The sequence below is a fragment of the Lagenorhynchus albirostris genome, chromosome X (assembly GCF_949774975.1).
Source record: "Lagenorhynchus albirostris chromosome X, mLagAlb1.1, whole genome shotgun sequence".
Classification (NCBI taxonomy): Eukaryota; Metazoa; Chordata; class Mammalia; order Artiodactyla; family Delphinidae; genus Lagenorhynchus; species Lagenorhynchus albirostris.
Window position 1 is genome coordinate 4,700,680 of NC_083116.1, and position 15,157 is coordinate 4,715,836.

At 56.0% G+C, this 15,157-nt stretch overlaps 1 long non-coding RNA gene across 2 annotated transcripts in view; it reads right to left on the reverse strand.

Annotated features, from left to right (window-relative positions):
• The window catches only part of LOC132514086 (uncharacterized), a 148,221-nt gene extending 133,235 nt beyond the window's left edge, over positions 1 to 14,986 (reverse strand). The window contains exons 1-5 of one of the 2 annotated variants that reach the window (XR_009538615.1): positions 14,865 to 14,986; positions 11,463 to 14,557; positions 10,122 to 11,343; positions 8,671 to 8,764; positions 8,522 to 8,599 (exon numbers count right to left, since the gene is read on the reverse strand). This is a non-coding gene — a long non-coding RNA (uncharacterized LOC132514086). Of the gene's footprint in view, positions 1 to 8,521; positions 11,344 to 11,462; positions 14,558 to 14,864 lie in introns of both variants that reach the window. The other variant, XR_009538614.1, reaches the window with a different exon arrangement.
• Positions 14,987 to 15,157: the final 171 nt, after the last annotated feature.

The following is a 15,157-nucleotide window of genomic DNA, read 5'->3' on the forward strand; positions in this document are numbered from 1 at the left end:
AACCACACAGAGGACACTCTTCCCTCAGCAGAGAAAATACGGCGACGTGTGTGATGTTGCTGCCCAGGGCAGCCCAGATTCAGTGCCCACGGCTTTTCTTCGAGGCTGTCCACATAGACAGCGTCTGCCTAGCATGCACCTTCTGGGAGAATTCCAGACTGCCAGAGGGAAAGCAGGGGTCCGGCGTAAAGCACACTGTATGTATAAACAGTCTAAGCGCAGTGAGCCATTCTCATCAGTTCTCCATTAACTGGGGACACTCTGAGAGCCACGATGCCAGATGCCAGCAGAAGGCCACCCTCACAAGCAGGTCTTCCTAAGCACAGCAGTCTCAGGCCTGCTACATTAACTTCTGCACACCACTCAATGTTTGGACTCTTGTTTCGTGTCTGTGCTCACAACCTCAGGAATTCTGAAGAACGCCATTTCACACAACCCCCATCCAAACAGGAATATAAACATATCTTGTGTTTCTAATTGCATACACTGCACACTGCGTATATTCCTGACAGGACAGAACTTGTGTTCGTTGAGTTTACATATCTGATTCATGACTGGAAAACTTTCCCACAGACTAGCTTCTGGCTCCATATATTGTGAACCTTGATGCTCTTCCACTGTCAACATACTTCTGGTACCGAGTGCTGTAAAGCACAGTGACATCACAACGTTCCCTCCAGCCTCACACCTCTTGTCCTGGTACCGTGGGCATTGGCACGGTAAGCAGAAGTATTCCTGGAAGCAAGTTCAATACAAGATGGCTAGCAATAACTTGGAACATGTACAGAATTGGTTGGGAGCCCCTTAAATATGTCTCTCCAAATCCAAACTAAGTGTATCCCAATTTAATGTCCCCTTAGCCAGATTCCCAATATGCCCATGGCCACTGTATTGTCACCCAACATAAGAGCAGGAGTGATGGAGACAGCAGAATGGAAACAGAGATGCTCTGAACCAACTGTGGCTAAAATACCTTTTGTAGATTTTACAAACCATACGACTAGCACATACCACAATGCTAGGGCCCCTTCCAGGCCTGTCAATGCCAGTGACTCTGAAGCTTGATCTTGAACTTCATTAGCTTCGCTGTGCATCTCTGGTCCAGAGAGTTACAGAAGGGGAACCAACACTGAGAAAAGGCTTGGGAACCAGATAATAAGGCAGAAGGGAGGAGGGTACCTAACCAGAGGCAAAGATAAGGCAATCAGGATGAATTCCAGATAAACAGAGTGCAAAAGCACCTGGGAACGAGTGATTAGCATGTGACCTAAGGGATGGAAAGACAGCCTGAACTGGGACACAACACAAGGAACCCAAACTACAGAGCTGTCTTTCCTCCACGGCTGAGGCAAGAAATCTAGCATGAGGTTTGGTAGACACCGAGTGGGCAGGACGAGGAAGCAGTTCAGGGGAGGCAGGCTTCTTGAACCACCAGCAGAGAAAAACTGTGCTGGGCCAGCACACAGTCGAATTGAGCAACGCAGAAACCAACAAGATGGCTGAGAAAGACAACCTTGTGAATAGGTCAAGACTGAATTTCCAGATGGAACAGTCACAGCATCCAATGTTTCCCGAGCTTGAAAGGGCCTTCTAGGTCCCATGTTCCATCCCCCGCCCCCCCCCCCCGTGGGGACAGGGAGCAGGCCAGCGGTGTAGGAGTCAGAAGGACTGGTTGAGTCCTGCCTCGGTCGCTTACTGTACCAGCTGAGGTAAATCACGTCCCCTCTCTGATTCTCAGCTGCCTCATCTCTAAAACGAAGAGAATGATAACGCCTTCCCAGGAGCCCAGGGAGAATCCAGTGTGATACTGGGATGAGGAAAAGGATCTGGAGGCATTTTCCTGAACTGGAACACAAGGACCGGCAGGCAAGCCTGCTGTGCAGTGCAGAGCTTTGCAGGACCGTTAGCTTCGCCATTACCCCAGCGCAGACAGCAGCACAGGAGCTGTGCCCGCCCACCTCTCTGCAGACAGTTGGGTGGCTCAGAACACACCGACTCTCGCTGACCCTTCCCTCTCCTGAACGGATAAGCAATTTAAAACTGCGATCTTGGTGCTATTTAGTGGGAACTTGACAGTACTTCTTTGGGATTAACTTGATATGAATAACAGTCATTTTCCAAATAGGATGTATTCTGAGAAGTAGTTTTGCCAAGAAGGGAGAAAGAAGGAGGGAGAAGCATCGAAATGTCTGAAAGAGAGGGAGGAAAGCAAGGGCAGATTTGCTGTGATAGCAGACGACACTTTCACTCCCTTATGTCCCCACCAACCCTGGTCCAAGCCCTACTCTATCCTGGCAGGAAGATGTATATGGAAGGGATTGGCAGCAAAGTATGCCTTCTTCGAAGTCACACGGCTTTGGACTACACACAGGAACAAGTGACAGACTTGACGAAAACTCTGGTACCCTGGTTATTCTGGAGAATCCATCAGTGGGACCCTCAAGTGTGAGGACACATATAGCCGCTGGATTTGGTAGCACTCAACTGCAGTACCAGGGATTAAAATTTAAGGATGCTGCTTCTGGACAGCTGCGGCACACAGCAGGCCCTTAACCTCCCCTCTGAGTCGGCCTCCCCTTACATTCAAGAGAGCACCAGCCACAGGTGAGTGAGCTGACCCTTTGGGTACCATCAGGAAGTATATATACCCTGTGAAACGCATACTCCTGACTCACGCGCAACAGCTCCCCGCCCCGCAGCCTGAAGGAAGCTGTGGACCTGCTCACGAACAACACGATTCCAAGTTCCTAAGCCACACTGCATGGGAGCTGGAAGGAGGTGAAGTGGTCAAAGCAGTGAGGCTGAGCCCCTTGCCTTGGAGATGTGTAGCAAAGGGGCTTGGCCAAGAACACATGCAGGGCACAGGGACGGCCCCGCACTTCAGAAGCATAACTCAGGGCAGCAGCCAACAGCCTGGGCACCAGGCTCGGAGTGTCTATCCTGTGTCCCCACCCTGCTTGGTGGCCACACAGACCCTGGGTTGGCTGAACCTGTGTTTGAATCCCAACTCTCCCTGGGCCAACTGGGAGAGCTCAGCCGAGTCCCTCGGCATCTGCGCTCTCGGTTTCCTCATCTGCCCGGTGGGTCTAACAGCACTGGTCTTGCCAGGCTGATTCCAGGACTGAAGGAGGTGAGATGTGGGCGGCACCTTGGCCCCAACTCCTCTGCCTGGGCTCTTCTTCCTCACCGCCTCTGATCTCCTGTCCTCCCAACCGAAAGCTCACCTCTCTGGAGTGGACTCCTATATCACCGCCTTCCAAACCCTGCCCACTCCTCGGTGCACAGCTCAGAGCCCGCCTCCCTCTGGAGCCTTCCTCATCTGCCAGGGAGATTCATCCCGGACTCTCCTGAGGCCTCACTGCACTTCAGATGCTTCTGTGGAGAGGGTCTGGTCCTGCCTGCAATGAGATTACTGACACACCCGCCTTGCTGACCCACCTCGCACATGCTGACCCCCAGGGCAGGGCCGATCTCATCACCTGCTGAGTCCAGAGCAGCACAGCAGCGTGTCGTGGCATCAAGCCTACGAGCGCCGCGTGGCGATGAACAGAACTGTTCATCGCCACCATCTGTCAGCATCTAGTCAGTGTCTCCTCGGGCAGGGGCAGGCTCTGGGGACGGTACCAAGGTGACCTGGGTGGGATCATTATCCTCAGAGGGATTGCAGTCCAGCTGGGGTAACAGGGCGCACACACACACACACACACACACACACACACACATAAAACAGAAACCGCCCAAGGTAACCTTGAACAAAAAGAGTACAACAGACAGGGTTCTGGAAGGTTGTAGAGAAGGAACGGTCCTGAAGCCAGCCTCAGAGGCTTCAGGAGGACACAGAAAGTGAGGAGGGAGGGCACCTGCCGTGAGTGAGCAGCGTGGAGGACTGGGGACCGGGAGAGTCAGGCTGCGGGAGTGGACAGTGCGGCCACTACCAAGGATGCAGGAGAGGGCCGCCGTGAGGAAGGCCACGTTAGGGTCACAGCCTCGTGAAGTGTACAGAGCAATGGCTGAGCCCGGGCCCACTGAGGGCTCATCGTCACCCCACGAGTTGAGGACTATTTTTATTGTCCTCATCTGACAGATGGCAAGCTGAGGCCAGATAGGTGCAGGCATTTGAAAGCCAAGCTCTGGGAGCCAGGGGTTGCCCCGGGCAAAGCTGTGTTTTAGGAAGCCTGGTTATGCTACAGGGGAGGCTGGGGTGACAGGGGGCCGGAGAGGGATTAGAAATCTGCTTGTGTCACGTAAGCAAAGGCCCCAGCTTTAAGAGAGCTCAGGAAACACCAGAAGAACAGGATGTTCTTCCAGAAACTTCTTCTCCTTGAGGATTCTATCTGCGGCTCCTCTACTCCTCACTGCTACTTTTGTAACGGGGGTAGGGGTGGGAAACTGAGTGGGAGAGGGGTGACGGGGAAAAGACGTTCTTGTGCTTTGTAAAAGGTGTCCGAGGAAGGCTCAGGCACAGACCCTCCAGAGGTAACCATGGTGAACTGAATATTCTGGGGAAGAGTCCACAGCCGCAGCCTCACCATGCCCGGCCACAAGTTATGCCTCCCTCCTCGGAGATTCCAGACCTATGAGATGCACCTTTCTTAAGGCCCCTTCTGCTTTCCACCTGTCTGTCTGTGGCTTGTCAGCAAGTTCCCTGTCTTCTCCATCTCTGTAGACCCAATGCCTGGCGCCAAGGAGGTGCTCACACATCAGAGAGTGAGGGGAGCAAGGAAGGAAGGAAGGAAGGAATGAGGGTGTCCGATGGCCACTGACAGAGCTATTGATGGACGAGTCACCACACGGTCAGCTTCTGGAGGAGGGGAAGGTGGGCACACTCCCTCTTTGTTTCCCACCCGCCTGATGCTAAAGAAGCTCCTTGACAAGCCCTTGGAACACACATCTACTAGACTGTTCACCTCACCAACTGAGCACAAAAAGAACACCTCTGTGTTGGGATCCAGCCTCCCTGGCGTTCAGTCTCCCCTCGCTTCCTCAGACAGTGCACGTGCCACCTCTGCCCCCATGGGAAAGCTTTCATCCTTCTTAATGAAGGGCTTGGGCAAAGCCACAAAGAACATTCTGGTCTTCTGCCATATTCCACATAGGACATGTGACATTTAAACGCACTGGCTACTCTAGCAGTTGAGCTTTCGTCTCCTTGCTAAAGTGGGTTCCCCACCTTAGCCATGACATTACTGAATTGAAACAAAGGCTGACAAGCAAAGCTCTATAGTCTGGTAAAGCAGCTGGTCTACTGGACACACACAGGAGGAGCCCCAGCAAGGAGTGCCGAAGACAGAGCACTCTACCAACACTGAACCTGGGGCACTCAACACAGCACTGGATAGAAGGGATGGAGGCCGTTTACACGAAGGCTTCTTTCTACGTGCCACGTCATTAAGATTACCAAGAAAGCACATGGATGCCAGACACACCGACAGCTGTCCACAGTTCTAAACCTTCACTTAGACCTGGAGCGTGGAGACAGGCCTCGGCCAGGGTCTGAAAGCAGGTCATTTGTTTCTGCCAGAAGTTCCCTTAGACAAGTGTCCATTAACTCTCAGAATGAGACTTCCTTATGATCCAGACTGCAACCAAACCAAAGTGCAACTCTTCTCAACAAAGTGCGACGGCTTCTTAACCCACACGGTGCTCTTTACAAAATATTTTACAGAGGCTGCCGGCACTCAAAGTTGGGAAACAAATACATTCTGTCTGCTTCATCCTTCTCCTCCTCCATCCCAGGTCAGTTTCCACATCTGTATAATTGAGAATTTTGCCCTCAACGGAAACCACTCATTCTACACAAATTTTCAATTTGTAATATAATCAGAGTATCAGTAAGTAAAGAACTCAGAATCAAAGGATGTGAAACATCAAAGGCATTCTGTGATCAGAGCCTTGCTTTTCAAAATGATATCCATGGACCAACAACTTAGGCATCACCTGGGATCTGCTGAGAAGTGCAGAATCTCAGGTCCACGCCAGAACTTCTGAATCAGAAGCCACATTTGACAAGATCACCGAGGGATTTGAAAGCACACTGAAGTTTGAGATCTAGATCACTGGGTTTCAAACTCGGTTCTGTGGAATGCTTCATGGGCCTTTAAGAGGAGTGGGCCAGGAAGAGATTGGGAAGAAGAAGGGGTGTGGGGAGCAGGCCTTACTTCGGCTGAGCAGCCTGCCTCTGATCTCTTTGGGAGGTTGAACCCCCAGCCAGACTAAGATATTCCATGGGCACAAAGGTTGGAGATCCCTATTCTAGACCAATCATCTCATTTTCTACATGGCACAACTGAGATCTTCCAAAGAGCATAACGGAATTTTACCAAGACACATCATAGTCCCTTGAACACTGTTAGAGAACTCTGAAATTTACCAAGCCTGGGAATCAAGCAAAATCTTCATAGTCATTGTTGCCGGAATAACCTCTAACCTGCAAAAGTAGAAGCAAAGACAGACCCCAAGCCCCAGTGGAAGAGGACATGACGTCCAAGGCTGTGCCCTGGAAAAGCCCTGTGACATTAGTGGCATTTTGCGCGACCTGGTTTTCAGGAGAGGAGAGAGACGCACAGAGATAGTAAGTGCCAAGGCTACACAGGAAAAGAAGAGCTGACACCCCACCGCAGGTCCCCGGGCCCCAAAGCCCAGGCTCTGGATTGCATCATTCACATTGTGAGCACACACTGGCAGCCCCTCTGTGTGCCCCATGCACTGGCCCAGCCTATGAGCTACATGGACACACATCCACTCAAAAAAAGGGCAATCCATCCTCACGGACCCAGAGGATACAAACAATGGGCTCCCTTGCCAATGCCTGGGCTCCCAGCATAAGCCCTACATACGGAAAATGCTAACTCAGTTGCTATATCTTCATGGTAACAAGCATTAAGAATCTGTTTTAATATACATTGTTATGTATCTGACATCTCTATGCCTTGGGAAAGGTAGAAAGATCAAGAAGGCAGAAATGGTCAGAGGGGGAATAGGAGAAGAAATACTTTACAACGTACTGACATATTAGTTTCAGCACCTCGTTTTTACATTCATACCCCCCAAGCACTGCATAGAGCTTTCTGCCATGGAAGCTCTTATTACCGACCATCTTTAATTAAAACTGAAGTTGCAAAAAAAACAAACAACCCAATCAAAAAATGGCCAGAAGACCTGAATAGACATTTCTCCAAAGGAGACATACAGATGGCCAACAGGCACATGAAAAGATGCTCAATGTTGCTAATTATTAGAGAAATGCAAATCAAAACTACAATGAGGTATCACCTCACAAAGGTCAGAATGGCCATCATGAAAAAATCTACAAACAATAAACGCTGGAGAGGGTGTGGAGAAAAGGGAACCCTCTTGCACTGTTAGTAGGAATGTAAATTGCTGCAGCCGCTATGGAGGACAGTATGGAGGGTCCTCAAAAAACTAAAAATAGAACTACCATATGATCCAGCAATCCCACTCCTGAGTATATATCTGTAAAAGACAAAAACTCTATTTTGAAAAGATACATGCACCCCAATGTTCATTGCAGCACTATTTACAATAGCCAAGATATGGAAGCAACCTAAATGTCCATCGACAGATGGATGGATAAAGAAGATGTAGTACATATACACAATGGAATACTACTCAGCCATGAGAAAATAATGAAATAATACCATTTGCAGCAACATGGATGGACCTAGAGATTATCATGCTAAGTGAAGTAAGTCAGAAAGAGAAAGACAAATATTCTAAGATATCACTTAAAAGATGATACAAATGAAATTATTTACAAAACAGAAACAGACTCACAGACATAGAGAACAAACTTACAGTTACCAAAGGGGAAAAGCTTGGGGAGGGATAAATTAGGAGCTTGGGATTAACAGATACACACTACTATGTATAAAATATATAAACGAAGTCCTACCGTATAGCACAGGGAACTATATTCATTATCTTGTAATAAACCACAATGGAAAAGATTCTGAAAAGGAATAGTTGCTGTACACCAAAAACTAACACATTGCAAATCAACTATACTTCAAAAAAAAGGTGAAGTTGGAAGAGCTGGCCAGCAGATGGCACAATGAGCAAGCAGCACGTTACTAGCGTCAAACCCTCCTGTTATTTCAGCCAGAAAGCTGGCCCCTTTCCCAAAGCCTCCTCGGAGTATCATCTGGGAACATTCTAGTTGGGCGATGCAACACACCAAGGCCACCCTCCCACATTGTCTTGTCTTCACCGCCTGCCCTCCTCCTTCAAATGCAGTAGGTCCAGAGGCAGTAAGCGAGGGGCCCACATGGCTACTTCCTCCTGGCACTGGAGGCTGCCACAGCTCAGGCCATCGGTGAGCTGCTCTGGGCAAACCCACACCACGTCTTCTTTCTCTGGGTCATCAGCAGCAGCAACTCCACTCAGCCTGGGCAACTCTGGGTGCCACATGGGGCAAATCAACCTTCTGGTGCGAGCCAGGAGAATCTGGCCCCAAAGCCTGCACCCCCACCCAAGCAATAACCCTCAGAACATAAAGACCTACCGGCGTCTCTCTAATCTTCTTTCTGAAGTCAGGAACAAGAATTGGAAACCTCATCACAAGCCAGGAAAAGGAGGCCGCCTGCAGAGAAAGGCGCACGTGTACAGATCGGCAAGGACAAGCACCTGCACGCGGAGCGACACCTTACTCACCCGCGTGCCGCTCTTCTCTAACTGCTGCCTGGCCTGGGAGGCACACAGAGGTTTGTCAGATCACCGACTAACCAAATGAGTGAATCGATGAATTCTTCTCAGGGAGAGAAACAGTGGTTTGCCTTTAAAAGCGCAAGTGAGGGCATTGATCTACTGTACGCAGCGCACAGGCCTGACTCCTTAGGGTGGCCTCCGAGTTGAACCCAGTCTGGTTTCCCAGCTTCCTCTCCCATGAACTGGCTCCACAAGCACCTGGGCTCAGTCCCCTGAACGTGTCTGGCCCTTCCAGGGGGCCCGTCCCCCATCTCCCAGCTAAGGAGACCCTTCTCACTTCAAGACCCAGCCCAGACGGCCCTCGTCCCTGAAGCCCTCCGCAGCCCCTGGCTCTGAGTCAGGGCTTCCCCGCTCTTCACGTTGCCCTCCTTCCGCCTCGGTTCAGACTCTGTGCTTTACAGGTCTGCCTGGAAGATGCCCCTCCCCCACCAGCCCTGAGTAACCCAAGGGCGAGTGGACACCTGTGTCCCTGCACAGTCCAGGACCCTCTCACAGGACGGACGTCTGCGGACTTAAATGGGCTTTGCCTTCTGACGCCTGGTACCCAGATCTGCCCTCTCCCATCAAGCTGCGCTGACACCGATGACGCTGACAGATGGCCAGTCAGCCAACGCCCTGGAAGCACGTCCCCGGCCCAACCCAGCGGTCGTCTGATGCACAAGAAGCCAAAGCACCTCCCACCAGGCCGGCCGCAGGGCAGAGCAAGGTGCTGCCCGGGCAAAGGCAGCTGGCGCCCCGTGCGCGCACGCAGCCACCCCTCGGGCACCACTTCTGGGTGTTGGTTCTCCCGGTCAGTCGATGTGGATCGCAAGGCCTCGGGCGCTGCGAGGGCCTGACCACGGGGGCCCACTGCGGGGACCTCTAATGCCCGTCCGTGCTCTGCAGCTCCCCGACGGGCTGGCAGAAACCGTCAGGTCGACATCGCAGGTTGAAGGGACACCCTGCCCAACCCTGCTTGCTCCCTGTCCCCTTAGTGGGTGTGAGTCCCCAGCCAGCCTTTGGCACTAACTCTCTCCCGGGATCAGCTTCCCGAGGGACGCAACCCGAGCCGGCCGGCCCTGGAGTGGTCCAAGGAGCAGGTGATGAGATGGGGTCTTGGTACGGGATTGTCATCACCCGCCTCACTGGCAATGAGGACCCCACCCCGGGGATGGGTGGTGTGCGGGCGGACAGCCCCGGCCGCAAGGCCACAGCCCAGTTGCTAGAACTTTCATGCTAGAATTTTCGCTGGGCTGGCAGGGGGAGAGGAACGTCCTGGCAGGTGAGAAGATCCAAGCGTGCGGAACGCGGGGGGCACAGGGGGAGGTGACTTCTTTGCTTTGCCGACCATAGGGGATGAGCAGCTTAGGGTGAAGAGCAAAGTGAGAAAAAAGGGGGCCCCAGGGTCTCCCCAGTACCTTACAAAGGAGCCCCCATCTCAGGCAGCGGACAATCGTCCAACCCAGGATTCGACAGAAGTGGCTGAACCTCAAAGACGCTGAACGTTCAACCAAGGCACGCCCGTCCCGCCAGCATCGGAAGCCCACCTGGGCAAACCTGCATCCTTGACACGAGGACCAGGGAGACCGGGAGGAAGCCCCAGAAGAGCGGGGCTCCCCAGATGTCTCTGAGCTTCTGAGCCTGAGGCAGCGGCACACCCCTCCCCCTAAAGAGCTGGCGTCCCCAACTCACCCCCGAGGGAGCAAACATGACCCGTGTCCTTCCCCACAGGTGCCCTCCGTCCCAGGAGACAGGGTAGCCAGCCGCCCCGATTTGCTGTGGGACCCGAAGCGCTACAAGCAGGAGAGTGCAGGAAAAATGGGGAGAGGTGGTCAGCCCACTGCCAGGCCCCCAAGCAGAGCGAAGTCACCTCACAACACAGGCCGGGCGCGCCAGGCCAGGTGAGGGAGGAAAGGGACGAGCCCCTGCCCTCCCCCGCCGCCCAGGGACCGCAGCAGAGGTCGTGGGGCGCCACTGAGCGGCCAGAAACCAGGGGCTATGACGATGGCCGCCACTGACCAGGAGGCCTGACCCACCGAGCGGGGCAGGTGGTCAGTACCATACGGCTTCCCGGGGGCTCGATGGATGGGCAACCAACCAAGATACAGTCTAAGATGGACACTCAAAAGAGCAAGGACGGACGGCAGGAGGCCGAGGGCAGCCGCCCCAGTGAACAAGTCACGATCCCTCGCCCAGGTTCTGCCCCCGAGCCAGTTCTCAGACGTGGAACCGCGGACCAGGGACGTGGCGGGTCCCCAGCGGGAAGGACGCTGCAGCACCACGGCAAGCAGGCACTGGAATGACCCCCCAGCCCCTCCCAAAGGGACCTCGGGCTCCGCGCTGGGTGACCCAACACCGGGAAGCGGGACAACCAGACAGCTGGAGGCTGGTGGACACCGGGCCCAGCTTGACCCTGATGTGGGAGACGCGATAAACTCTGTCTCTGCGGCCGCTTCAGGAGCACCCCTGGGCCGGGGTTTCTGAGCAGAGGCTGTCACTGGTCCCAGGTACGCAGGGCCATTCCCGAGGGTTTGTCAGTTGGTCTTCAGCAGGGAGAGGCTGCAATCCAGTATCCTCCGGAACCAGGCGCAGGGCTTAGTGAGATGTCTGCCGAGGAATCCTTCAGAACCTGGGATGACCCTTAACGGGAGTGAGAGGATGTAAGGCCCAATGGCAACCCTGCACGCACTCCAGCGAGTAAAGGAGAAACGTGTAGAGAAAGAGCAGGGGAAACACGCCCCAGTCGTGCACTCGCGAACCTTCCTGCCTCCAGGCGATGCCTTATGGGCGTCCCTTGCTCCTGACTCTTCACATCCTCTCTGTCCTTTGTAAAGTCACCACGGAGAGCACAGGGATACTCAGGAGGCGGCTGAATGGGCCCTACAGGCACAGAGCACAGCAGTCCTGTCATCCAAGCCCTGTGACCACGGTTACGGGATGGCAACGCTCGCTCCAGACTCCCACCCCCGCACCCCGGCCCCACTCCTGAATCTCTCAAACAAGGAAGCTGGCCCCATTCACTGGGCCACGGCCTGATGTCGGGAAGGCCCCCTCCAGCTGCGGAGGGCCTGGGGCCCGGGTCGTTGCCCAGAGACTGAGGACGCTGAAGAGCACGTAGACCCAAGAGCTCAGGAGTGCCGCAGACCTGGAGACGAGCATCTCCCGCCCCCAGCCAAAGGCGATATAACCGTCTGTAACGTGAATGCAAGTGGGGGCATCGCCAGAAGCGCACAGGAGGCCCCCTGTGCTGCGCCACGTTCCCTGCGCAGGCGCCAACCCGAGCAGTGGCGGCCAAGTGGCTGCTCACGTCTGCAGGTCCCCTGCGTGCAGCTTCTTCCCGAGGTCCTGCAGCGCCAGTCACTGAGACAGAATCAGAAACACCTGCGGTTCTCAGGCTGGACCCCTCGATCTGGGCCGTGTGGAGAGGGACACGGCCAACAGGAGCTGCCCAGGGGACAGAGGGGAAGGAGGGGGCAGGGGAGCACGTCTTAGAAACAGGCCAGATGTGGGGCGGCAGGAGGTAAACCGGGAGCTGGGGCAGAGAAAACAAGGCCGGCCGTCTTCCTGCAGCTGCACGGCTGCCCCGGGGCTTGCCCTGCGTGAGTCCAGGGCAGGGACTAAAGCCAGGCACTGACCGAGTGACTTACCCAGTCAAGAAGGAGCCCTTTCTCACGGGCAGAGCGCTGGACGCCAGGGCACCGGCTCCTCGGGGACCACCAGCCCCAGGGGGCGGGCCTGGGAGTGGGCCGGCGGGACACGCCCTGACGTGTGGGGCACTTACAGGCCGGAGAGGGTGTAGGCGCATGCCGAGTCCAAAGCTGCCCTTCAGAGAGAGGAGGAAACCAGCCCCCAAGGGGCAGGAGGAGGCATCTGAAACACAAACAACCAGGGCGGGACTAGTACCCGGACCCCGGAAGGAGCTCCCACGACTCGGCACAAAAAGGACACGCAGCTCAGTGGAAAGATGGGCAAAAGGCGTTGCAGAGAGGAAACCAGCCCTACCAAGGAGGACACTAGGGAAACTGAGACTTTGGGTCGAGCCCGTCCCACACCGGTGGTACCCCCAAACGTGCGGCAGGAGCAAACTGGAACCCTCTCCGGGCCTCAAAGACGCAGTTGGGGTGGGGGCTGGAGGCACCCAGGCCCCCGGGGCCGAGAAGGGGACGCAGCCGCCGAGGCAAGTGCCCAGATGGGTCGCAGGGACAGTGAGGTCTGCTGGTGCCATGGGCGGGGGTCAGAAGGGGAAGTGCACTCAGAGCAGGTGCCCCGGGCTCCGAGGGGAGACGATGTCCTGGGGGCACCGCCCCCCAAAGAGCAGTGGCGCAAACGACGAGGACTTCCTAGAAGGAAGATGGGGTGCCTCACGGGGACAGAAGCGTGTCGGGGGAGGAAGCGGAGCTTGGGGAGGAGACTCCCTCCTGGGATGTGGGCTGCGGCCCAGTCACAGGGGCTGGGAGGAAGCAGCAGCCCGAGCAGCGGAAGGCGGGAGCGGCCAGGCTGGAGGCCCGGCTGACCCCCAAGTGAGCAGACAGGAGGGAGAGAAGGCCTGTTCCTGCCGGGACCTTGCTCCTGGAGGGTGTGGGAAGCAGCAGGTGGAGAAAGCGTCACCGGGAAGTCAGAAATCAGATGGTTTGAAGGCTCGGCGCTGACTTAGCTGTACTGAAGATCAAGGCTGAGCTGCAGAGGGGTCCCTCTCCCGGGGGCAGCCACACACCGTCCCACGCCCACCTGCAACACGGCCAGGCCATTCCTCCTGCACCCGCCCATCCGGCAGCGAACTGGCCTGGCAGCCACTACCCCGGACCTCCCCCGCCCCGGGGGACCTGGGGCTCCCCGCCTCTCAGCACACACGGGAGGGTCAGAGAAGGGAGTCCTTACGGAGCGCCGTCACAGCTGTCCCCCAACCAGCAGCCACCGATCACGGGCCTCTAGCTCACTGGGCAAGTTCCAGTTCTTCAAAACCGGGATTCGGGAGGAACGCCAGCAGCCCACCCACCATTCCCGGGACCCTCCCTCATGATTTGAAACCACTCCGACGAGGTTCTGGGGTGTCTGGACGCAGCTCGCAACCACTCCTGGGGCGACGAGCCGAGGAGGGGACACCGGCATGGAGGGAGTTGGACCTGCTGATCGCTCAGGTGCCCCGCAGCCCCGAGGCCTCACATCCACGAAGGCACCCTCTGCTCCTCACCTCGGGGCCGGCATTCCTGTTTCCTCAGGCTTCCGCAAGGAGAGAGGAGGCCAGCTCGCTGGAAGAGAAAGCAGTGCTCTGTTGAGCCAACGTCCCCTCAGCAGCAGCTGTGGCAGGCGCCCGGCTTACAGGAACGAGTAAGAGCTTGTCCTTGTCTTCCCGGCACTCCTGGAGAGCAGCTCCAGCCCGGGAAGAAGAGCCCAGCGAAGGCAGGCAGCAGGAAGGCACAGGGCGCTGCCAGAACCCCAGACGGGAGCTCCTGACGCTCGCGGCGGGCGGAGAAGGGGACGTTACAGCTGTGCCTGGGAGGAGGACAGGAGCTCGCCAGGACAAGAGGAACCAGGGCTCCAGGAGCGGGAACCGCACGTGCCGAAGTGTAGAGACCCGCAGAGCGCGTGCGCGCAGCGTGCACGGACAGCACAGGCACCCAGGGTGTTGGGCGACAAGGACGGAGAGCTGGGGCCGCCCGAAGGCCCTCCCAGGGCACCAAGGAGGTGTTGGGGCTTAAACAGGAGAGGGCTCGGCAGGGTCTTCAGCCCGGGGTCGATGAGGACAGACGTGCGGTGTGACACGGAACCGATGGCCTGTGGGGCACCCACTGGAGGAGGACAGACAGGAGGCGTCCCGGCCGCTGGGGAGACTCAGGTGACAGCAGCACCGGCCCTAGGTCATGAGGCCTGAAGTCAGCCAGTAGCAGTGGGGACAGAAAGAGGAGCATTTATTCTCATCAGGCACTTGGGAGGCAGGGACACCGGACTTGGTCACCAAGGAAATGGGAGGGAGGGCTGCCTAAGCAAAGCAAGGAGGAGCAGAGCCAGGTGGGCGGCACTGAGTGGGCTGAGGCCCCGCCCCCCGTCCCCCCACTGGGAGGAAGAGGACAGGAAACAGCTCTGAAGGGGAACTTGGCTTTGTTTGGGACATGCCAGGTCCCAGGCGCGACAGGAAACCGACTGAGAAATTTTCTTCTCACCTCAGAAAAGGCCAGATAAAGACTGTCCCTCAGGACTCGGCCAGCAGTCGCAGGGTGGCCTGGACGGGAGGTGGCCTGGGCATTCAGCCCAGAGGTGCAAGACTCAGCCCAGAGGCCCCGCCCTCTCCCCTCCCTCCCCTCCCCCTCCCCTCTGACCCCCCTCCCCCTCCCCCCCCCACCCCGCATCCCTGTCCCCTGGGGTCCATTCTGAGGCTCGGATTCGGTCGCTAAGGACCCTGGGTCGCTTCCACTTTGACCCTTGCCGACTGTTGCGGCGCGGACTGGACGCCTAA